This window comes from Heterocephalus glaber, unplaced genomic scaffold, assembly GCF_053883595.1.
Source record: "Heterocephalus glaber isolate CG9 unplaced genomic scaffold, H.glaber_assembly_v1.0 deba00000347, whole genome shotgun sequence".
NCBI lineage: Eukaryota > Metazoa > Chordata > Mammalia > Rodentia > Bathyergidae > Heterocephalus > Heterocephalus glaber.
This window is the reverse complement of record NW_028258143.1, coordinates 53,938,535-53,963,860: the sequence shown is the minus strand read 5'-3', so window position 1 is coordinate 53,963,860 and position 25,326 is coordinate 53,938,535. Positions and strand designations below refer to the sequence as shown.

The 25,326-nt window shown below is 41.7% G+C and overlaps 1 long non-coding RNA gene across 3 annotated transcripts in view; it reads right to left on the bottom strand.

The window, feature by feature from the left end:
- Nucleotides 1–25,326, bottom strand: part of LOC101715499 (uncharacterized) — a 139,045-nt gene that overhangs the window by 98,786 nt on the left and 14,933 nt on the right. For 2 of the 3 annotated variants that reach the window (XR_015447139.1, XR_015447140.1), the window contains exon 2: nt 1,154–1,365. This is a non-coding gene — a long non-coding RNA (uncharacterized LOC101715499). Of the gene's footprint in view, nt 1–1,153; nt 1,366–1,841; nt 1,948–25,326 lie in introns of all 3 variants that reach the window. The other variant, XR_205766.4, reaches the window with a different exon arrangement.

The window sequence follows — 25,326 nt, the reverse complement described above, 5'->3', positions numbered from 1 at the left end:
AGGGTGGGAGAAGGGGCTATATATAAGGTCTGGAGAATTTCTTTTAATTCTTCAGATAATTCTAATGATCAGTCAGGTTTGAGCACCACTGTTGAGAGCACAGAAGTGTCTCTGGGGTCTATGAAGTTACACTCTGAGCCTCTCAGACCATAACAGAGGGAGAAAAGCCTTTGTGAGCCAGTGCGGCTTCCCCTCTCCACCTCACCCTACCCAGCCCCACACACTGCCTGTTCTCAGACCACTACAGTCTGGGCCATCCAATGCAGATGTTGGTACTTCCACAAAAGCAGGTGATTCCTTCGGTAGAGGAGAAATTAACAGAGGAAATACACTTATTAGGATCCTAAGTACAAGCTTCACAAGTAGCTAATTTCATTTACTATTCAAAATATCCTTGTAAGCTGAATACCAGCTCCAGTCTATAGTTCAAGAAATGAGCCAGAGAGCCCACGGAGAATTTAGTCAGGTTCCCCTAGCCTTGTAGTCACGAAGCAAGGATTCAGAATCCAGGGCAAGGGCCGCGGATTTAGCTCAGCGGTCCTCCCACCTGTCTCACAAGTGCAAGGTCCCAAGTTTGATCCCTGGGGCCAGAAAAACAAAACAAACAAAATCCAGGGCAGTGGGGCAGGCTAGATAATCAAGGTAGTTATTTGTGGCCTGTTCTTCTTCCTATTAGAGATTTATTGATAGAAAGAACGTGCGATATTCCCCTTTTTTCCTCTCTGGAAGGGAATGTAGCCTTTTGTTTAGCAGTTTAGGACCCTCTGTGTTCAGGTGTAAGAATTTTAAGAATTTTTTTGTGTTTCAAAGGCACTCCTGGAAAAAGCCCAAGAAGGACCTTTGAGAGTTCTTGGCTCTTACAAGAAAACAAAGAAACAAACAAAACTGAGATTATCTCTAAAAGTGAGGGAATGGAAGCCACTGCTTCCGATGGTGAAGATAGGCCTCTCCCCCGAGAGATGAGGTTCCCTGGCTGCAGGGAGGCAGGACATCTACTGCCCCAGTGTATAGAGCAATTCAGAATTTTCCCTGCCATAGCTGCAAAAGGGCGAGGACTGTGCCACCCTTGGCCAAACCTCGCCACTTGTTCCTTCTTAAAATCTGACTCCTGGAGAACCAGAGCAAGAGAAAAGAACTAACATTCCCTGCACACCTGTAATGCTCCAGGATCTTTCCCCTGGGGCCTGGGGAGTCCCGAGGGCCTTCAAGGAGTGTCCAGACAGCAGGCAGCTCTCCCTGGTCCGGTTTTTCCTCCTCACCCCTATTTCCTGCTGTTGTGTCCAGCACCCTCGGGGTCCATCTTAGCTCTCTGCTCATAAAGTGTGGACATTGGCTTACACACCATGGGCTGTTGAGCATCTTCCTCTGCATCAAAATAAGAAACAAACAGAATGAGTGGAAGAAACCATATGCGAAAGGACACAAATTATGTTCCATTTACATGAAATTTAAAAACAGACTAAAGTCATGTATAGCAATAGAGGTTACTTGAGCAATTATCTTTGGCTAGGTACTGACTGGGAAAGAGGATGAGGGGGTGTTGGTGGTGGAAACTGTCTGTATTTCAGCCTGGATGGTGATTATGCTACCCAAACAGGCTTGTCTCAGCCTGCTGCCCGGAAAACAAAGATGGTGCCTAGAAGTGAAGAGTTTTGCAAGAGTTTTAATTTACAAGGCAGCCATGTTCAAGGGGAGAGTCCCTGGCCTCAAAATCCACACCCCCAACCTCAGGGTCTAGGGATATTTGTAGGGTGGAGAAAACCAGGGTCTGCACACGTGCAGACAAACCTCATGGCTTTTCACAGGACATGTGTTCAGGAAAACAGCAATATCAGCCTCACCTGAAGGCAGGTTTTGCCCTCTGACATCAGAATGTTGCCTGTTCTTCCTGCAGATAGACATGGTTTCAACCAGTCTGAGCCAGATAAGCCTTCTTCTTCAAATTTCCTGTTTTAAAAAGCTTAAATATCATGTTTCTCATACATGAGAAATCCAAATTATAAATAAAGAGCAAAATAAAAGATAATAGGAAGTAGAGCGATACTATAGGTTTTTCTGAAATCAAAAAGGGATCAGGAGATGGAGGGAAGGGGAAGGGAAGAGAAGAAAAGGGAATAAAAAGGGAATGAAGAAGCCACATACATGTGCTAACGCTATACAAGGAATGTAAATAGCATGTGCGGCAAACACATACGAACAAAACAAATAAATACAATACTATAAAGATCTTAGTGCAGTTGTTATCTTGGGGAATGGTTATGTGAGTTTGTAGTCCTAGGACTCGAGATGCCAAGGCAGGAGGGTTGCAAGGTTGAAGCCAGCCTGGGCTACATAGCAAGGTCAAAGTCACTCTGGATTACAGTAAGACCCTGTCTCAAGTAAACAAACAAGAAATCAAAGTAATCATGTGTTACAGGTGTTATTAATGGTAAAGCTAGCAAGGGTTCATTCAGATTTTCCCTGAGTGAGTTTTTTAATTAATGTATTTTTATTAGTACATGTTTACAGTATATAATGATTACATTTATCATGGGGGGTTGACACATGTGCATAATACATCTCAATTCTTTTTTTGTCCTCTTCCCCTCTCATCCCTCCCTGATCCCTTCAACTCTTAAGCCCTTTCCCATTTGAAAAAGCTCTATTTCCATTTTTCTTTGATTCTCTTTTTAAAAAATCCTTCTCCCCTTCCTTCTACCCACCGCTCATCTATTTTTCCCTTTCTCATTTGAAAAAGATGTCCTTACTTCCTATTATCTATCCTTTATTTTGTGCTTATATTTTGGGTTTCTCCTATAAGAGAAACCATGCAATCTTTAAAATTGTGTGTCTGATTTATTTCACTTAACATTACAGTTTCAAGGTGCATTTGTAGGTAAATGGATGTATCCCTGAATGAATTTTAAAAGAAAGGATACTCTCTTTGATCTTTAAAATTTTAACTAGGAAGGGAAAATGACTCAAGCCTCTTACAAGAAGAACAAAATGTTAATTTTGTTATGGGGGCTCAGGTACAATTACACAGGTGCACACATATGTAAGAACCATTGAGCTGTATACTTAAGATCTGTATACTTTGCTGTTATATAAATGTTAAACTCCATAAAAGTAAATCATAAAAGCAAATAAACCAATAAATGCACATTGATTATAAACAATAAACTGTAGTGACCTGCCAGCTCCAGCTTGCCTATTAGTGGGACCATTTAGCCCCTCTTGCTGGCTCAATCCCATCCCAATTCCTAAAATGAATATGGCTCCCTACTCTAAAAGTGCAGAGAAAATTGAAGAGCACTCAGCCCAGGAGCCTTATCCATGGGGGCATCTAGAGCCCAGTGCTTAGATGTAGAGATGTCAGAGCCAGTCTGTCTCCGTTCAAATTCCTGCTCTGCCATTAATGGTTAGAACTGTCAGCAGCTTATTTAAATTTGGTATTCCTCAGTTTCCTGATCTGTGTAGCAGGCTTAATAATCAGGATTAAACAAGATTAATCCATGTAAATGCACTCAGGAACATCCAATAGTGTTATATACCAAATCCATACTAAGCACTTATCTACTATAAGCTATCTGGCAATATTGACACTATCACCCTCATACAAGTGAAGAAACTAAAGCTCAAAGACACCAAGTTTGCATAGTTAGCAAAGGACAAAATCAAGATTTGAACCTAGGTCTGTCTTTTTTCCTGTTTAAGGGCTTCCCCAATGATAACCTGGATCCTCCCAACCTCTGCTTCCCCCAGGACTGCCCCTAGTGCTAACCCCCACTAGTCTGCCTTGCTTCCATTGTGGAACCCTCCCCACGTGACCCACTCTTCCAGGACATTCTACTCCTTTGGATTCTGTCTAAGCTGCAGGTACAGAGCAACCAGTCTAAATAATAAATAATTAGCACGAGATGGTGATTTGAGATTATAAGATTATGTTCCCTAGGGGCCAGGTACTGCACCTGCCTCGCAAGCACAAGGTCCTGAGTTCGATCTCTGGTACCAAAAAAAAAGGCTCCGATAGGATTACATTCCCTTGGGCCCGGTATTTAGCTCAGTGGTTTCGCCGCCTGCTACACAAGTGCAAGGACCTGAGTTCAATCCCCGGTACCAAAAAACAAAAGATTATGTTCCCTTCCAGCCCAACTTTTTTTTTCCCTTTTGCAATATAAGGGGGAAAGTTTTGCTCTTAAAGAACACACAATACTGGGAAACAGGAAAGGAAGACATTTTAAGAAAATTTTTGAAGTATCCTGTAGACACTAAATAAATAAAATGAACATCAGGGCCAGGGATTTAGCTCAGTGGTTCTGCTGCCTGCCTTGCAAGTGCAAGGACCTGAGTTCAATCCCCGGTACCCCCCCCAAAAAAAATCAACATCAACAAGTGACAACACATACAAACACATCCCTAAATTAGCAGCAGAAAATGAACCTAAAAATGATTAAAATAATAAAAAGATAAGAGCAAACCAGAGAGGTTCCAAACTCAAGAGGACATTTACATTACATTTACAGTGATACAGAAGAAGGCTCTGAATCGACCATCAGGATAATTTATTAAAGAGCTATTTTCAAAGCACGGAGTTTGTGGCTTCCCTGTGGCCCTAAACTGGCAGAAGAAAAACATCAGTGTGGGTTTGGCTGGGGAGGGCAGAAGGGCAGGGAGAGGGCAAGGCAGGCAAATGATGGGGGAGTGATAGGAGAGGACAGGCAGCTCTGTACGGAAGGGCATGTGCACTGTCAGCCACAGGAGTGAATCCCTCTAACTTCTGCATCATGGCAGGGAAAACCTGCAGGTGTGTAGATGTCAGTTTTCTATCACTACCAGAACAAATCACCACAAACATAGTGGCTCAAATCACCACAAACATAGTGGCTCAAAACAGCACAGATTTATTGTCTTAGTCTGTAGATCACAAGCAGGCTCGAATCAAGGTGTCCAGAAGGTGCATTCCTTCTTGGAGGCTCTAGAGGAGCATTTTCCAGCAGCTGTTGTCCATCTACATTCTGTAATGTGGGTGCTCTCTTTCCACCTTCAAAGCCAGCTGTGCTGCAGCTCTGATCTTTCTCTCATAGTCAGGTCTCCCTCTGACTACAGCTGGGAAATGTTCTGTTTTCAAGAAGTCCTGAGAGTGGGTCCCTGCGGATAACCCAGGGTCATCTCTCCATCTCTAATCCCTTAACCTATTCACATCTTCAAAGCTCCTTTCGCTATGTAAAAGATCATGTTCTAGGGCCTCAGGGATTAGGAACCATTCTTCTGCCCACCACATGTGATCCTGGAGTGCCTGGCAGGTGCCCTGCATCCTGATTTCACAGTTGGAACACTAGCTCTTCCACCTGAGTCTGGAATGGTATTTACCATGGCTGCAGCAGCAGCCTAACCAGCCCGCTCCTGCAAGGTACACTTGGCTATGGCCCTCTCGGTTCCTGTTGGTTTTCCAAGCCTGATTCTCAGCCTTCTGGTCAGTTTTGTGCACAACACAGAACCCTGTCTATAAATTATTTTTCTGCATCAATTAGCCAGGGTCAGTTTCTGTGACTTAAAATGAAGAATTCTGATTGATAATAATCCACGTGCCTGCTCCACACCCATTTATCTTCAAAATTGCTTCACATGGACATTCCCCATGCACCTACACAGAACCTACATCTGATCTTGCATTCAAAGGGAGGTCTTTCAGGTAACATAGCCACCCAAAAGTAGGTGAAACCTGCACCGCTTCCCTATAATCACCAACCTAGTTCTTCATTTGTAAATCAGTTCTTCATTTGAACCCAGGATCAACAGCTATTGAGGAAAACCAGCATCATTAACATTCTGAAACAATCTATCTAATAGGAGCTCCAGAAGGAAAGCACAGGATCAATGAAGAGTAAAATAAATCATCAAGAAAAAAATTAAATAACACCTCTTGAAGCTGAAGAAAGCACACACAAATTTTAGATTTTATTAAAATTTAGATTGTACTAAAAATTTTTAGATTGTACGAAAAAAGTAGTAGAAAAAAAAAAACAACAGTGACAAAAATTACTCCAAAGTAAAAGATAATGTAGCACACAAAGAAAAGAATAAGCCAAAATTTTAAAAAATCCAAACAGTAAAATTCATCCTTACTTAAAAATAAAACAAATCTGGCAAATTGTTTCCCTTGTAGAGATAGCAGTACAGGAAAGAGAAAGTCAGAGAGTATAAATTTTTGCTTAATGGAAAGATGTTGAAAGATGACAGGATAAGCCACCCTATAATATGCTGCTTTGGCTTACAGATTATTTTAAGTTAAAGACACTTTAACTCAAGTGTTTAAAACAATGTGTTTTTGAGTTGTTGAGTTTAAAAACAACAAATGTAAGAGACTCATTCTAATCTTTCTTTTTCTTCCCAGACACAGGAGATAAGAAAAACTCACGTGTAAAAGATGTTCTGCCCATAGCAGGAGAAAAGAGATATATTCTCAGACAAGAGTCATAACAAAGAGAATTCTGTAGAAATAGTCCTCATTAAAATAAGTGTGTGTGTGTGTGCGCGCACGCGTGTGTATGTGTGTCTGTTGCTGAAGACTGAATCCAGGGCCTTCACACTGAGCTACAACCTCAGATCCTCTTTTAAAAAATTTTTTTGTTTTGAGACAGAGTCTGGCTAAGTTGCTATGATGCCCAGGCTGGGCTCAAACTTGGAATTCTTCTGCCCCAGGCTTCAAGAGTACTAGGTTACAGGTGTGTGCCACAGCCCTGGGCAGAATAATTCTTATCTGTCTTTAGCCTCCCCACACGATTTAAGTATTTTTCCCCAATTGCCCCTCTTCATTGAACCATATTAGGTATAGCACTTTTGGGGGCTTCATTTCCTTACGACGACTCCTGTGTCATGTGAGACTTATATGAATTTGAAACTAAAAAATGGTGGAGGTAAAATTTCACCTCTTTTACAACACAAAGATGGATTAATTCTAGGTGTTGATAGAAAACAGCACAGTAGTTAAAATTTTAAGTTAACCATCTAAATTGAAATGCAGGATATAACTGCCAACTCTTAAAAGAAAACAAATGGAACAAAGAGAGCTTGATCAATCCCATACAAGACAAGAAACGGGGAAAAATGAAACAGAAAAAAAAACCTGAATGTAAAACACACATCAAGATAACAGGATACATTTAAATACACTGACAATAAAAATATAAATAAAGTTCTTTTATTTTAAAACCTAGTCCTGTTTTGAGTCAAAAAATAATCTAGTTATGGGCTATTTAAAAAATGGACACCTAAAACATTAAAGGAAAGGGTTTTTTCCAAATGATAAAAGTCACAATGCACTGACGAGATACAAGAATCAAGAACCTTAATATAGAACTTTAAAATTCAATAAATTAAAACTGTTAGAAATAATGTAAAAGAATTGCCTGGCATGGTGGCACATGCCTGTAATTCCAGCACTCAGGAGGATGAGGCAGGAGGGTCACAAACTGTTCAAGGGCAGCCTGAGCTACACAGTGAGCTCAAGGCCAGTCTAAACTACATAGCAAGACCTTGTCTCAAAAACATCAGAAAAAATAAAATTAAATTAAAAACATATATAATATCACAACAACAAAAAAAGAAATTAAAATTGGTACGTGTAAGGTTTTTTTTTTCCAGAACTGGGGTTGAACCCAGGGCTTCATGCAAGCACTCTACCCTGAGCTACATCCTCAGCCCTTTTTATGTTTTATTTTGAGACAGGGTCTGCAATTCTCCTGCCTCAGCTTCCCAAGGTGGGATTGTAGGCATGCCCTCCACACTCAGCTGAGATTCTTTTTTATTGTTTATAGTTGCATGGCATTTAGTATACTCATAATTTTGGCAACCATCTCCACCATCTGTCCCAGAACATTTTCATCACCCCACTGTAAATCTCATATCCATTGAACTCTCCCTCCCAGGCTGTTTCTCTGCCCTTCCCCTGATAGGGTTTTTCTTCATACAACTGAGAACCATAGAACACATTATTATTTTTTACCTGTTCATAGTCCATCTTTTCCCACAAGAATATAAATCCCAGAGAAGTAAGTACAGTACTTTGCTTTCAACCAAACCCCAAGGGCAAAGAACAGTCCCTAACATGCCTGGGGCACTCAATAAATAACGTGTTCAAATAATGAACATATTGCATGATATACACACATAGAAGGAGGACTTTGTGCTCTGGAAACAAAACATTTCATCTTTTCAAACATGTTTGAGCCAGGCATTTAGCTCAATGGTTCTGCTGCCTGCCTTTCAAGTGCAAGGAGCCAAGTTCAATCCCCAGTACCAAACAAAACAAAACAACAAATACGCTTGAACGTTTACATGAAGAGAACACGAAGCACTCTTCAACCAAATTGGTGAGAGTCTAAATTAGTGTAAGCTTTCTACTGAATAATTTGATAGCCTCTCTCCAATTTTAAAATGCAAATACTCTTTGAACCAGCGCCATTTATTCAAAGGTTCTTTACTTCTCCCAGTTGGATCTCATTGGCATCTTTGTGATGAGTTAAGTGATACTGTGGAGCAGGTTTCTTTCTGGACTCAATTCTATTCTGTTTATCTATTATCTGGTAGATCAGTTTCAGCAATAACCTGGAGGTTCAATGGATCTAGGAAATTTGCCTATCCACAATATTATTTTTTCTAGTGTTACTCTATACAGCAATATGGTTTTTTTTCTTTCTTTCTTTCTTTCTTTTTTTGGTACCGGGGATTGAACTCGGGACCTTGCTCTTGAGAGGCAGGCTGCAGATCCACTGAGCTAAATCCCTGGCCCTACAGCAATATGTTTTAATAAAGATGTAACACTATGGTAATACAGAAAATACTTTTGGTTTTGGCAGCAGACTTTTCCCATACTTCGAATATCTGAGGAATTGTCTGACTGGACCTTGGAAGAAGGGAGGAGAGGGGTAACTTTTTTCTTTTTTAATTAATGGAACTGCCACTTTGGCTTTCATATTGTTGTCAAATATTCTTTCCCTAACTCCCAAAATTGCTGAAGGGCATTGAAAAGAAACATGCTGTAACTCATACAGAAAAGGCACCATGATGTGAATAGGGGTCAGGAGTCAGAATGAAAAATTTCATAGAACAAACTCTTCGATGTGAGATGCCATCACTATGGTTCATGCTGCTGAAGCAACTGGGTATCTCCGTGGAATTGCAAAGAGCACACTGCTAAACTCTTTGTTATGCTAAGGACTCTTAGGCTTTTATTTGTCCATGAGGTACACAGAAGGGGTAGAGAAACAAGGATCCTCTTCTGATATGACTGAGCAACACTGTTAATGTTTATGTCACTTGTAAACCTAAGTATCACTTATAACACTATCACCAGGACAACACATCAACAAGTAAAACTATAAGTCAGGGTTGCCGGTGTCACACAACATGGCAACAATTTCTAAAATCTCTAACATCTGAAAGACTCCTTTGTCCAAATAATAATTGTAATGGTAGATTTCTATTAAAGAGAAGAGCAGCTGTGCATATTTATACAAGAAAAGACTAGGACTCTTAAGAGAGTTCTCCTTTAGATTTTATTGCCGTGACCTGCACAGCTAGGGTCCAAGCTGGGGAGAGTGGTGGGAGATGAAGACAAGATGAAGATGACCAAGATTATTCCTGATAGCTGGGACCAGGTGGGGCCATAGCCTGATGAGCTAATGGCCGCCTGGCGTCCAGTGCGCTCTTCATTTATAGTGTAGGAAGGTGGGGTAACTAGTACCACGTGGCCCACGTGCCCTGGGCTGAACGTGAGTGTCTCGTGATCGGGGCATGCGCAGAAAAAGACCAAGGATACATAATGCAACTGTCTCCTGGGGCTGTGCCATCCAGGATCTACAGTCTGTGTCTGTCTGACTAATCTATGGAGGAGAAAGGGAGTAGGGAGTAGGCAAAAGGCTATCTTCAGGCTCGGCATTTTACCTTGCTGGATCACTGACCAAGTTTGAAGATGTAGACATCTCTCCTTTTGGAGATGCGGTGGAGAAGAAAAGTCTTTTTCATCTTTTTATTAGATTTTAAAAAGTTAATGAAGTTCTGTATTTTCAAAACCAGACTCTGATGTATTATTCTTTGGCATTAAAATACAAAACACAGACCTCTGGGGCTCAATTTTAGAAATGAAAAATGGGTTGTTAGGATTACACTTGGTAAAATAGAAACAATCATCTACGTTACCAAAAAACAGGGTCAGATTGATATCAGAATTCTCATCAGCAACATGAGTACTAAAACACAAGCTATTTAGCTACATAGATTTTTGGGAGGGTACTGGGAATTGAACTGAGGAGCTCATGCATGCTAGACAAGACTGCCACTGAGCTCACCCTCAGCCCTAGTCAACATGATTTTAAACTAGAATACTATAGTATTTGCTCAGACAAATACAATAAAGTGTTTTCAGGGACTAAAAACATTTTTGGGGGGGGTACTGGGGATCAAACTCGGGATCTTGCGTTTGCGAGGCAGGCGGTGGCACCGAGCTAAATCCTCGGCCCTAAAAACATTCTTGGACATGCAAGGACTTGGTAAATTTACCTCCCCATGTGTGAAGTGGGGAAGTTGCTGGAATATATTCTGCAGCAAAGCAGAGAAAACAAAGGGGAAGACTAGTGATCCAGGAAACAGTGAAACAAACACTAAAAGCAGGAAAAGGATGTTTCACTTTGACTTGCTGTGCAGCAAGATGAAAGAAGAATCGGAAGAGATTGGAGGAGAATGTGATGTCACTGAGGCAGTTCACCAGGTAAGAAGGGTAGGGGAAGGATAGTCGTAAGTGATAGAATAACTATGATATTTCTGAAAAAAGTTGAAAATATTACAAAGGCAAATGACCAAAAGACTGGAGGAAGAGGAGGAGAAAAAGGAGGAGAGCAGGAAGCTGAAGGGTGTGTTGCAATTTTCCAGGCACGAGGAGAAGGAAGATAATCCCACAATAAGGAAGGAGAAGAGAACAATCAGGAAGCTGTTTCCCAGGAGGACCCTGTAGGACTCAGGAACCAAGAGTGGTTAAAAGACAATGGTTCCAAGGCCTGGGGGGTCTGTGAACAGGGGAAATGGTGAAGGCTTTTATCAAATATTGCTGTTTTATTATCGCACTCATACTTCTCCTCATCCCATCTTCTTTCTTATCCTCTTCCTATTTCCAGGTTGGTTTTAAGCTTCCTGATGGCAGGGACAGAAGTATGTGTTCCCGTCACACTAGAACTGAGTCCTACAACAGAAGCATTTGACAGTTGCAGCTGCTGTTTTGCTGCCTGAAGATGGGAGGACCCATTTGGAGCATAAATAATGATGATGGAAATAGAGCTTAGTGAGATGCCAGCTGCTATTGGGAGCTGTAAAAAAAAAAAAACTTTTAACAGTACTGGGGATCAAACCTAGGAACCTTCTACCACTAAGCTACATCCCCAGCCCTTCTTATTTTTTAATTGTAGGTAAAGTCTCTCTAAGTTGCCCAGGCTGGCCTCAACCTTGCCATTCTGCCTCAGCTTCTCCAGTAGAGAAAATACTTCTTGAAAAAAGTTCTGTTACATCTTCCTTAGTGAAATGCCTTACTTTATTTTCCTATTTCTTCAGTATCTTTTGACTAACTTCATCTATACCCATATAACATTAAAATCAAGTAGGGAAATCTGACTGCTGTCACTTAAAATCATATCTAAATTCTTTTTTTTTTTTTAAGTACTAGGAATTGAACCCTTCACACTGAGCTGCATCCTTAGGCTATTTATTTTTAATTTTTATTTAATTTTGGAACAGGGCCTTACTAAGTTGCTAAATTGTCCAGATGAAATTCAAACTTGTGATCCTCCTGCCTCAGCCTCCCAGAGTGCTAGGATTATAGGCCAGCATAAATAATGATGGAGCATAAATAATGGCCAGCATAAATAAGCCACCATGCCCAGGCTTAAATTCTTCCAAAACTGTTTTTGATGAAAAACAGACCTTTTTTTTTTTTTTAAGCAAGGAGAGCTACTTTAACTTGTTCTGGCCTAAGAGTACAAATGTTCTACATCTTGTTTGCGTTTGTTTCTGAAGGAAAAAATAAAGTTATTTTCAAAGAAAGCACTAGATGGCACTTGTGATGTGTTCAATGGTTGCCTCAATCCTTTTTCTAAAATGTGTGATAGAGGGAAATGCAATAAATATTAAAATAGGAAAATTGTCATTACAATAATGATGATCAGTAGCTTGTGATTGTGTTTACTATGTTACTATGTATGAGCTATATCTTTATTCAGTGTTTGCATTTAAAATCTAGGCTTCACTTTATAAAAGCTATGAGAAAGAACCAACATCTCTGTAATATATGAAAGCCTCACATCACTAAAACAACAAAAAAGAAAATAATGTTTGATTTATACACAGATTAAGTATAGGTGTTTTTAAAAATAGTTACCTTATTCTATGTGGAATATTTCAGTTTGTAAAAGCAGATTACAAAATGTATATTCCAAGCTCCATCTATTGTGTAAAACAACATAAGTAATCATTAATTTAAAATAAAACACTAGGGCCTGGGATTTAGCTCAGTGGTTCCGGCGCCTGCCTTGTAAGCGCAAGATCCTGAGTTCAATCCCCAGGACCCAAATAAAATAAAATAAAATAAAACACAATAGCTTAAAAGCTTTTTGAGTAATATTAACAAAGGAAGGGAGGAAAGAATGAATGGAGGGAGGGAAAGGGGAGAAGGGTAAAAGAGAAAGACATAAAAATTAAAGCAGATACTGCAGGAGTTTCACCATCTTTAAAGTAATAAATGACTTTAAGCAAATATATTCTCTTTTCTGTTACTCAGCCAGTTCTCATTTGGCAGGCTACTTAATGATCTTACTGTCCCTCTTTAATGTAAAGAGAATATAAGCTTTTAAAAGCAGGTTGAGCTGGTCCTATTTAAAGTAGAAAATACTGTTGCAACATACTCTGACAAAAACTGTGGCCTGTAGACCTCTCACATTACTGCATCTTTCCTCTACCTGTTGTCTAGCCTTCCCAGTAACTGTTTTATGGGTCAGGTTCTCTTGAGGGTCTATCTCATTTTTCTATCACTATTCTTCCTTTGTCTCACATTTTTTTCTTATTTTAAATGTACTTTTTCTTGCTGTACCTTTGCAGGATAATTCAACATGACAAAATTCTTTGGGAATAAGATAGGTTATAAATAAATTAATAATAATGCTAATGTGCTGTCTTGTAATTGCACTAATTTGTGGGTTTGGGATGAAATTGACATTTTGAAGGTAGTATCTCATGTAGTAGTAAACTCAGCTTGTCAGAACGCAGAGCTGAATATGCAAAACAGCGACAGTGCAGAAAAAAATCCTGAATCTGTGTAATAGTCAGGTTTCCTTGGATGCAAATGATAGGAATGGGTTCTGGCTAATTTAAGCAAAATTGAACTTCAACAGAGTGCTAGTCAGGAAGTCACAGGATAGATGGGAACCTGGAGGGCCAAGGCTGGACACAGAACAAGAAGACAGGCAGCTCCTGGAGTCCAGGCAGCAAGAACAACTTTAGGGTCTGGTCTGGGTGCTGCTGCTCCAGTGTACATATTCCCGTTTCCCCCTAACCTTGTGTGCTTCTACTCAAGATGAAAAGTTCCACGCATTCAGACTGCTTAATATGTTTTGTGCATTCACAGATTTATAGCTTTACCCTAGTCACATGTACCTCCTTTGTTTGGTGGGATGAGAAATATTGATTTCCATCCTCCCAAGACTGCCCATGAAGGAGGACAGGAAATCTAGAGCTCCTGGGAAGGGAGAATGGTTGCTAGTACCCAAAACCAACTCTGTGCACTCTGCAGCAAAAGTAGATTTTAAGTTTCTGTATTATATTATAAAGCTCTATAGTGGGTTGAGCAGTGTGCCCCCCCCCCAAAATGCAGAACCTTAGAAGATACCCTTAGTTGGAAATAAAATTACTACAGATGTAATTAGTTATGGTTCAAGATGAGATCTTATTGGATCAGAGTCCAATGAGTCTCATTAGAAGAGATAGAACAACCACACAGAGACACACAGGAAAAGGCAATATGAAGATAGAGATGAACATTGGTGTGATGTGTCTACACATCAATGAATGTGGTGGCCTGCCTGCATCTACCAGAAGCTAAGAGAGAGAAATAGGATGTCTCCCTTAGACCCTAACCTTCTAGTAGTAGAAGTAACAAACCGTGCCAAACATTTTGATTTTGAATTTCTGACCTCCAGAATGGAAAGAATATATATTTGTTGTTTTACGCCAGTCAGTTTGTAGTACTTTGTTATGGTAGCTCTTGAAAACTGATGCAATCCCTAACAGCAGTTTCTTTGTTCAAAACCCAAAGTGGTGAGTAGGTGTTTAGTGTTAGTTCATTTTATGTTGGTATAACAAAATACCTGAAGCTGAATACTTTATAAAATAATAAGGTTTGGAGCTGGGGAATTAGCTCAGTGGCACCATGCCTGCCTCACGAGCATAAGGTCCTGAGTTCAATCCCTGGCACTAAATAAATAAATAAGGTTTATTTGGCTCATAATTCTGGTGGCTAGAAGGTGCAAACAGCATGGACCTGGCATCTGGTAAGGGTACCCCATCCTCACACCCAAGCTGTATCACAACATGGTAGAGAAGTGGAAAGGGAAAGAGCCATATGCATAATGCCCAAGCTTGTGGGTTGGCCGCCTTTTATAATAATCTATTCTGGAGAGAACTATCCAGTCACATAAGACCTGCCCCACTCCTGCAAGATATCCTTAACCCACTCATGAGGGTGGAGCACCTATGACCTAAGCATCTCCCACTAGGCCCCATCTAACTCCATTCCACTGAGGGTCAAGCTCCCAGCACATGAACCTTTGGAAGACAAATCACATCCAAGCCATAGCTCTTAGTAAACACATTTTTAAGACAGTAGACAAAAGCTTTCTTTTTCTATTTCCAAATAAAATAAATCTATGAATGGCTTATTTCATTTATTCCATAGGAGCTGATGAGTACCTCTGTGCTCTATAATCTTTTAGGACTGGAAAAATTAGAATGAGTCTCTGTTCACATTCAGAGGGGAAATGGCAAACAAGACATATCAAGGTTGAGATCAGGGTTATAGAGAAACTACCACTGGATTATGTGACATAGACTGAGGAGGGAGTGGGGAGCTGGTTTATATGGGTGGTGAGTCAGGGAAGAGACAGATGAGAGCCGAATCCTGAGAAGAAGCCAGGAACTCATGATCTGGAGGAAGAGCATTGCAGGGAAGGAATGCAGAGAGCCAGGGAAAAGTGACTACTGATGAGTAGAAGGAGCCAATCTGGGAGGTTTAGGCAGAGATCAATCACAGGTTCTTTTCTAAAAGTAGAGGATTTTGTTTTTGTTTTTGTTTTTGTTTTGGTGAGACAGGATCTCACTATGTAGTCCAGGCTGGCCTCGAACTCATGGTATCCTCCCACCTCAGCCTCCCAAGTTCTGAGATTACAGGTGTGTGCCACCATGCCCAGTGAAAGTGAAGGATGTTAAGTAGAAGAGTAACATTATCTGACTTAAACATGTAAGGTCAGTCTGATGCTAGGTACAGAAAAGGGGGAGATAGGTATAAGGAGCTTAGTTGACTGTAGTCTTAGGTTAGATGAGAGTAAATGGAGCTCAGGTTAGTTTGTGGAGTTGTAGAGAACTGAACTAATTCTGGATATGTGTGAGGTAGAGTTTCACAGTATGAGTAAAATGTTAGTTATTTCCCTTCTCTTGGTCCATCATTACTTGAAATTCTACAAAAATTTACAAAATACAAAAGAAATTATATTACCAAGACTCATATCCAGGAGCTTTGCATTTATTTAGATAAGGTACATACCATGTTAGTCAGTTTTTCATTGCTATGGCAAAATACCTGACATAAATAACTTAAAAGAGGAAGGATCTGTTCTGGCTCATGGTTCCAGAGGTTTCAGTCCATGGTCAGCCAGCTGTGGTAAAGCAGAGGATCATGGTGGAAGACCGTGGCAGAAGAAAGCTGCTCACCTCACGGTGCCAGAAAGCAGAAAGAGAGTAAAAGCCAGGTAGGAAGGGGATAGGGACAAAATACACACTTCAAAGCTATGTTCCCACTGACCTGCTTCATCCAATTAGGCCCCACCTCCTAATAATCCCATTGAGCTATGAGTTATACATTAATAATTAGTAATGGATTAATCCATTGATGAAGTTAGAGCTCTCATGATTCTATCACTTCCCAGAGCTCCACCTCTGAATACTGCTGCATTGGGGAACAAGCTCCTGACAAATACGCCTTGGAGAACCTATCATATATAAACTTTGACATACACATGTGATGTATGTCATACACACTCAAAATGCCTCGAGTGTGACAGAGGCAATAAGCATAGGAAAAAAGGCTCTAGTACAGGTAAAGATAACAAGAAAGGCTTCATGAACTTAAGATAGGTCTTTGAAGATATGTAAAATTGAAGGATAGCATTCACGTTGGCGAGGGCATGAATGAAAGAGAAATGTGGACAAGGAGTGTGCAATATTTAGGATAGGTGAATAAACTAATCTTATCAGATTAGATCACCTATATAAAGTAAAGAATGCTAATAAACTTAGGTTGGCAAAGTGAAGATAAATGACTGAGGACTTTAAAATCCAAGATGAGTTTAGATGACATCTTCTAGGCCAGAGGTCAGCAAATTTTTTTTGAGCAGGCCAGATAGTAAATAGTTTAAATTTTATAGGCCACATGGCTACTCAGTTCTTTCTTTAGACTGTGAACGCAGCCATAGATAATAGTTTAAAATGAGCATGGCTGTGTTAAATTAAAACTTTATTTTTGAAACAAGGTGGCAGGGCAGATTAGGCCCTTAGGCTATAGAAATAGGGAAATGAAATTAAAATGGTGTTTTATTAGAATCTTTGAAATAACCATGTACAAGGATAGTGTGCATTTTTTACTTGCTTAGTCAGCATCCATTTCCACCATCTTCATTGCTCAGTTTCCAGGCTTTAGGTAACATGTGCATTTCTCACCCATCTCTAGAACTGGTCTCTGACTTAAACTCCCCCAAGTTATTCCATCCCCCTTTCCCCAGTGCCTCGCTTATGTGATCCAGGCCTAAGCCAATTAGTGCGTGTCATATCTCAGTCACGGATGGTGGCTCATATAGGGTATCTGACCCAGTTTTGTCCACTGAGTTTACTGGGACATCTGGGGAAGAAACTTTCTCACTTCTTGGTGAAAGCCACCAAGTGAGACACTCTATCCTCCTTGCAAAATGGTACACAGAAGTAGAATCTCGATTTCTGGATTCATTTTGCTAACCTGAAGAGGCCAATTTTGGAATGAAGCTAATAGGACTAAAGACAGGGCAGAGAAAGGTAAAGAATCCAGGTCTCTGATATCATGGCTGAACTACTAAATTAAACCAACCCCCAAACTAGCCTACCTTGGACTTTTTAGGGTTTGGGGGACATGTAAATCACTTTCATTGCTAAAATCCATCAGAGTTCAGTTTTATGTTGGTCAAAATTCGAGTGTTCATTGTTATGCCAAAATAATATGCAATGGGTGCACACTGAAGGGAGTTAGCTCAGGTAGGGGACTAGGCCTCAAATGATTAGAAACAGTGAGAAGAGGAGGAGGAGCAGCCTGAGTCATTGGAAGGGGACAACTAATATGGAGGTAGGCTAGTTCATCTTTATTGGCTTGAGAGACATCCAGGAGATAAATAAAGCACACTTCTAAGTGTATCAGAGTGGGTTGTGAGAGCATGACCTTGGGAACTGTATCTGGTACCTAGCCCCTTCTTCTCTGGCTCTTCACGCTCTCTCTGCTTCTCAAATACCATGAGTTGGGCAGCCTTCCTCTACCACACACTTGTCATGAGGTTTCTACCTTGAAGCCAGCTGACCATGGACTAAAACCTCTAAAACTATAAGCCAAAATAAATATTTTCACCTTTAAATTGTGTATGTCGCACGTTTTTCTCACAGTAAGGAGAAGCTAACTAATTAGGTTAATCTACATCAATATGACCAGCATTTCCATCTGAATATGAGGCAAAGGAGAAAAAAATTGAGGAACAAAGGGAGTAAGGAACATGAGCCCATTCACAAGGAAATACATATAAAACACGGAACAGGATGAAAGAGGCACTTATTTGAAGGCTCGGCCCAATTATAGTGAAACATATGAGCTCACTCTTGCAACAAGATATAAAGCACCAAGTACTTAGGACATATAAAAAAGCTCCAACTAGGGTCCACAAAGCACTATGCAAACCTATAAGTATGGTGAGAGGAAAAATACAAGTATACGTGAAAACAGACTACTGAGAATCATGGCATGGGAAAGGTATCAGATTAAGAACAAAAATGAAGAGAGGTAAGGAGACTAGATGACAAATTGTGAAACTATTATTAGAAGTCAGGATAGGACTGACTGAGCTGTTTCAGTAATTTGCATTTGCATTCTTTTGGGCAGGGAATATGAAGTTCATTGGCATATAACTCTAGGCTCTCCAATGGAACAATAGGACATAGAGGCAAACAGATAACACTTGCTACAAGAACGAGGCCCAGCCACAGTTCGCATATAATCTCAGAACCTTTTCATATTTCAGTGATGAGAAAGGTAGATGAGAACTTAAAAGACTGTTGGCTTAAAAGAAAAAGTACTCAAAGAAGGACAAGGGCAACTGTGGAAAGGATTTTAAAGTAGACCATGAAATCTGAGGTTGTAAAACAAGGAAAGTTTCCAAAAGAAACATTAAAGAGATAAACCCATAAGAAGGCCATTTCTTGAGGATGTAGGATTCAGCGGGGCAAGATAATAGTGGGGACCTAATTTTGCTGACTGTCTGTGATATACTAAATTGGACAAGATGTTATTTATTTATTTATTTATTTTGGTACCAGGGATCGAACTCGGGAACAAGATGTTATTTTTAAGTTATTTCATTTAGTAACATGATAGGGGATGACTGAACCCAGGGCCTTCGCACTGAGCTACACCTCCAGCACCACTCCTCCTCCTCCACCATAACAATAATAGATTATTCTGAATTTCCCAGGTGGACTCAATCAAATCATATAATCATTAAAATAGAAGAACTTGGCCGGGGATTTAGATTAGTGGTTCCTGCACCTGCCGCGCAAGTGCAAGGTCCCAAGTTTGATCCCCGCTACCAAAAATAGAAGAACTTTTCTAGACTTGTCAGTATGGAAGAAAGGTCAAGGAGATGCAATGTTGCAGCATTTGAAAATAGAGGAAGGGATTAATAAGCCAAGAAATGTGGGTGGCCTCTAGACACAATTCTTGCATAGAAGAAACTAGGCCTGCTGACACTTAACAATAACCCAGTGAGACAGATTTTGAACTTTTGACTTCCAGGACTATAAGATAATAGGTTTGTATGGTTTTAAGCCCCTAAGTTTGTTAGAACTTATTACATAAAAATAGGAAACAAACACAATGTGCATAATATATGCATTTTTCTCACATGGCAAGGAACCCAAAAGGCCTATCAAAGGGTTCAGTGGCTCTGAAGAGTACATAAAAGGCTACCCTAAGGCCAGGTTCCTCTCAGGGAGAATGTTATCGAGGGAGCCTCAATGAGTATCTCTCTACTAGATTTGAGGAGTTTTCTAAGGAGGTAGAAGGCCACCCACTCATCTGGGTCACTGGCTCATGCTGGTTTCTGGCATAAGATGCACAAAACCCCTGAGGATGCCCCACAGTAATGATGGTGCTCCTCCTAAGTCATCAAGTCTTTTTGTCCAGGACAGAACTGCAATCTGCCAGTGATGAAATGTGTTATGGGGCTTGCAGAGAACTATAACTCAGGGCATGGATGGGTTAAATTTACCTGCAGAGAGAAGATGCTGAGAGTTGTGATAGCCCACCTGGGACTGTGAAGAAAGCAGAAGCAAATGTCAGACCTATAATTTCTTTTTGTTTAGTACATGTTTGCAATTGATACAGTTTACAATCATCTTGGGGAGTGGTTATGTGTACATATTAGTTTATTTCTTTGTTTTAAATCGTCTTCCCCTTCCCTCCCCCTCCCCCTCCTTTTTAAAACTTTTTGGTATTATTTGTCTTAGCTTATGTTATGGTGTATAGTTTTTACATTAATTGCAGTTATTAGGTTCCTTTACATGGAACATCTTTATTTCTCTCATTCCCCTTCCCCTCCTCCTCACCCCTCACCCTTGTTCCCTTGGACTACTTCCCTATTGCAAGAGACCCATTCCTTTGTCCCTTTCTATCCATCCTTTATCATTTTCTTTGTACTTCAGACCTACAATTCTTGAAGCTAAGCTTCGGTGGCTTCTATGGTAGCCAGGGCCTTAACCTGCTGCAGGGAACCTGGTGACAGATGAGATATGTGCAGCCTGCTAACTCCCAAAACACAAACCTTGCCCTCTTCTAGAATGCCAACTACTTGGGGGTTCACAGCATGGCACAGATGGAGCCAATAATTTGGAGTAGTGTCTAAGATGTTAGGGCATCAGATTTCTGGACCATTCCAGGGTGTGTAAGACTCACTTTGTTGAACTTATAAAGCGAACTAACTTACGAACATGCTCCTGTAAAGGAACTTGTTAGTAAGTCAGGTCCTTACTGTAATTTTTCTGTCATGCACAAGAACCAAGCCAATACACTTAATGTAGTGTGAATTATGTAGCAGAAACCCAGTATAATGGAATGAGGGTATTAGTCTGGGCCTTTTTACTAAAAAGGCAATCTTGGGAAGAAAGTACATAGAGTAGTAGGAAGTAAAGGAGACACACACACACACACACACACACACACACACACACACCTTGCCAGACAAGGCAACCAAATCAGCCCTGTGGGTTCACCTTAACATCCAGAGGCCCATCGTAACCTGGCCAGGGTGCAGTGATGCTCCTTAGAGCATACAGCTGGAAAAGCTGCTGGTAGGGAAGAGGAAAATCATCCCTTGGTCCCACCCAACTCTCAGAGTTACCAAGAGGAATATAGGTCCACTCACAAAGGTGAGCCTTTGTCATGAGTTTGAAAACAGACTATTTATTCCCTTGAAATTGCCTCCTTTGCTAGGACAATTATCAATCAGACCAGAACAATAAGTGGAGAGTACCTTAAAAGTCTGGCTTTGCTAGTACAAGCAAACATCTTCAGCAGGTAGCTGGAAAGTTATAGCTGAAAGCTTATTCTCATCAGCTCTAGAGGGTATCGGGGATTCTGTATGGGTGCCCCCTGATTCTGATGGGCTAGAGCACAGTGCACAAGTGAGCAAAGTTAATACCAGGTGGGCACAAGTGAGTACCTAAGGTAACCCTAGGGGCAGGTAGAAGATAGCAGGGGATGTTCACAAAGCAGTGAAGTAAGAGCTAGGGCCCAAAATCCAACAACCAGTTCAAGGACCCAAGGGAACGGGTAGGTATGAGAGGCCAGAGCAGGCTTCAGCTGTGGGAACGCCTTCCAGGAATTTCAAGAGACTTCCTCCATGGTTAGTTTATTAGACTTAAAGTGGAGCTGTGTAGTGACTTTTGCTCAAGGGCATTTTCAAGGCCTTGAACATATGATAAGCATATCCCTGCTAGACTTTGACAGATACACGATATGCTTACCCACAGCCTTTTGGCCACATAGGCTAAGGCCTTATCACCCCAGTATCAGAGAAAATACAGTGACTTAAAAATATTTTATATCTCCTTTGAACACATTTTGTAGGTGTTCAAATCTCTTTGTACATTCCTATTTTATTTGATTTTACATTGAGGTTCTTTTTATCTAGACTATAGCAGGAGCTACAGAAATCCCTTCTCTGTGTTGGGCAGAAACTTTCTACACTTTGGGTCTAGAATAGGATTCTAATAACAAATGGGAATTTGAAAAATGGTACCATGAATAATAATTTTAAAAGACATCCAACTTTTAGAAGGAAATGTAGGTGACTATGACTTTGATAGAGGGAAGGATTTCTTAAATAAGATAACAAATGCACAACTACAAAGGAAAAGATTAGTAAAAAGCCATATTTTAGAAAATAACATCTCTGAAGAAAGATAAGAGGAATTATGATTGTTTTTCAAAAACAGGGTTTAAGAGCTGGTGAAAAGAATGTACTGGGTTTCTGCTACATAATTCACACTACATTAAGTATATTGGCTTGGTTCTTGTACATGCCAGAAAAATTACAGTAAGGCTCTGACTTACTAACAAGTTCCTTTACAGGAGAATGTTCGTAAGTCAGTTTCGTTTATAAGTTCAACAAAGTGCGTCTTACACACCTTTGACACAAATATACAATGATATTGCTTTGCACTTCCTAGAAGTCCCCTCCCATCTCCACTGCTTTTCCTCTTGCTTCCGTGTGGGGGGCCTTGCCCCCCCCCCGCTAGAACTCTTGAGTGCCTTTTACGGACATATCCGGGCCTGCTGCAAATCTACCCGGCAACAAGGAAGTAGCCCCAGTACCCTCCTCTCGCTCCTCCCCTCTAGCCCTACGGTATATATGTTGTAGCAGCTTCCGCAATAAACGAGACTTGATCAGAAACCTGTCTTGTCTCCATCTCTCGTGTCCCCTGTCCCTTCTCATCCTCGCTCCCCCTCTAGGGTCTTCGTTGACTTACCCGCGGGCCGGGACAAGTGGCGCCCAACGTGGGGCCAGAGAACGGGGGATCCAGTGAAGGACGCTGCTCAGGGGCCCTAAGATTAAGATTGAGGAACAAAGAGCACACTCGACACAGGAGAGGCTTGCAATTGACGTAAACCTGCTGTCTTTTTCGCACCTCGGTAAGTTGAGCAGCGATTATGGGACAGGGCATTAGTCAGCACGAATTGTTCGTGCAAGGTCTCAAGGAGACATTACAGGCACGAGGGGTAAAGGTTACAGTCAAACAATTGCTGAAATTTTTTGATTATATTAGAGATCTCTGCCCTTGATTTCCCGCCGAGGGTACCATTGACGAGAGGTGATGGAAAAGAGTAGGGGAGGCCCTTAAAGATTATTATGCTACTTGCGGACCAGGAAAGGTCCCGATCACTGCATTTTCTTATTGGAATCTTATTAATGACATTATCTCTCAGAAAACCAAAGATCCGGTGGTGGCTCAAGCCATCCAGGTCGGGGAGATAGCTCTCCGATCGGAGGAAGGGTTGATCACTCTCCCTCGGAGTGAGGAGTTTGTAAATACCCTGCGGGACGCCAAGATGGCGCCGAGGCCCGAGCCCCTTCGGGACGCCAAGATGGCGCCGAAGCCCGAGCCCCTGCGGGACGGGACTCCTTCAAAGGATGAAGGAGAAGACTTGATGTCTTTTGATAGCGACGATGACTTAGACAAGGAAAAACAAAATGTTATTGATGAGGGCTTACAGGCGGGCTCTGCCTCTTCCAAGCCTTTTAAAAAAAAAGCTTCGGCGCTCCTCAGCTTCCGCCCCCGCTCTTTCAGCCCCTGCCTCTAACCCCGCCCCGCCTGTTAAGGAGGAACCAGCCTTGTAGCCTTCCCTCCGACACTTCAGAAACCCCCCCTTCCCACAGAACGGTCCGGGGGAGGCTGACTGGACCAATCTTGAGGAGGAGGCAACCAGATATCACAATCCTGATTGGCCACCCGTAGTTCAATGTCCGCCTCCTTATCTTCCAGAACCCAACACTCCCATTGCGCCCGCTTTGACATGCCCTGTTGTTGATCCCCAAAAGGAACTCTGGGACAAAATAGAATTTCTAAAAAAACAGATAAGGTTAGAAAAGGAACATCAAGACCTTATTACCCAGCTTGAAGGCTTAAGAACAGGCAAAGCCCATAAAAATGTCCGTAGAAAAGACACCCTTAAGCCACGACCCCCCATTAGAGGGGCGACCCCCAGGGTGCCATCTGGATCAAGGGTACCCCTAAAACTTGAAACTGTGGAAGTCTTTCCTGTAACTGAGACTGCTGACGCACAGGGACAGGCGTGGAGACACCATAGTGGTTTTGATTTCAAGGTTATTAAAGAACTTAAAACGGCCGCAGCTCAATACGGGGCCACTGCACCTTACACCATGGCTATTCTAGAATCGGTGGCAGAAAATTGGCTCACCCCAATTGATTGGCAGACTCTGGCCCGTGCCACCCTTACAGGAGGTGATTATTTATTATGGAAATCTGAATATATTGAAAATTGCCGAGATACTGCTAGACACAATGCTCAGGCGGGTAATGGTTGGATACTTGATATGCTTCTAGGGGATGGGGCCTATGCTACCAACGATCAACAGATGCAATTTGATGCGGGGTTATATGCCCAGATTCAGACTGCAGCCACTAGAGCCTAGAGAAAGCTCCCTTCTAAAGGGGATGTGAGTACTTCTCTCACCAATATCCGACAGGGGCCTGATGAGCCCTTCGCGGATTTTGTTCACCGCCTGCTCACAACAGCGGGTCAGATTTTTGGGAACACAAAAACCGGGACAGATTTTGTTAAACAGCTTGCTTTTAAAAATGCTAATGCTGCTTGCCAGGCCGCCATCCACCCTTATAAAAAGAAAACTGATCTCTCAGGTTACATTCGCCTTTGCTCAGAAATTGGGACTGCCTACCAACAGGGACTTGCCAGGGCTGCCGCCATGCAGGGTTACACGGTCAAACAGTTTTTGTCGCTTTGTCACACCGCCCGGGTAACAAATGTTTCCGGTGCGAGACAACGGGTCATTTTGCCAAAGAATGTCAGGCCCCTAGGACGTCGGCCCCTAGGGCCACACCTCTGGGGCCTTGCCCTCGATGCAATAAAGGGAGACATTGGACAAATAAATACAAGTCCATGACTGACGCTCAAGGCTGGCCCCTCCCGCTTGTCCATAACCCGGACCAGGGAAACGGGAAAGGGGGCCAGCCCTGGGCCCCCACACCCAAACAAATTTACGGGGCGCTCAATTTTGCTCCAGCAAACAACAATCCATTCCAGACCTCTTCAGAGCAACAACGAGAAGTGCCGGACTGGACCTCAGTTCCACTGCCCACACAGTATTGACTCCAGAAATGGGGATACAGGCCCTTCCGACAGGGGTCTTTGGGCCCCTGCCTAAGGAAACCTTTGGGCTTGTAATAGACAAAAACAACAGCACTATAGATGGGCTGCTGATCTACCCGGGGGTGATTGATAGTGATTATTCCGGAGAGATTAGAGTTATGGTTTCTTCCCCCAAAGTCATTAACACCATTCAATCAGGCCGAAGATTTGCTCAATTGTTACTCCTTCCCCTTCTCTCTACCTCTAATAAGGCTCTTAACAACGCCCGAGGCAGCCAGGGATTCGGCTCATCCGATGTCTACTGGTCGGAGATGCTTTCAGCCCAGAAGCCTCTCATGACC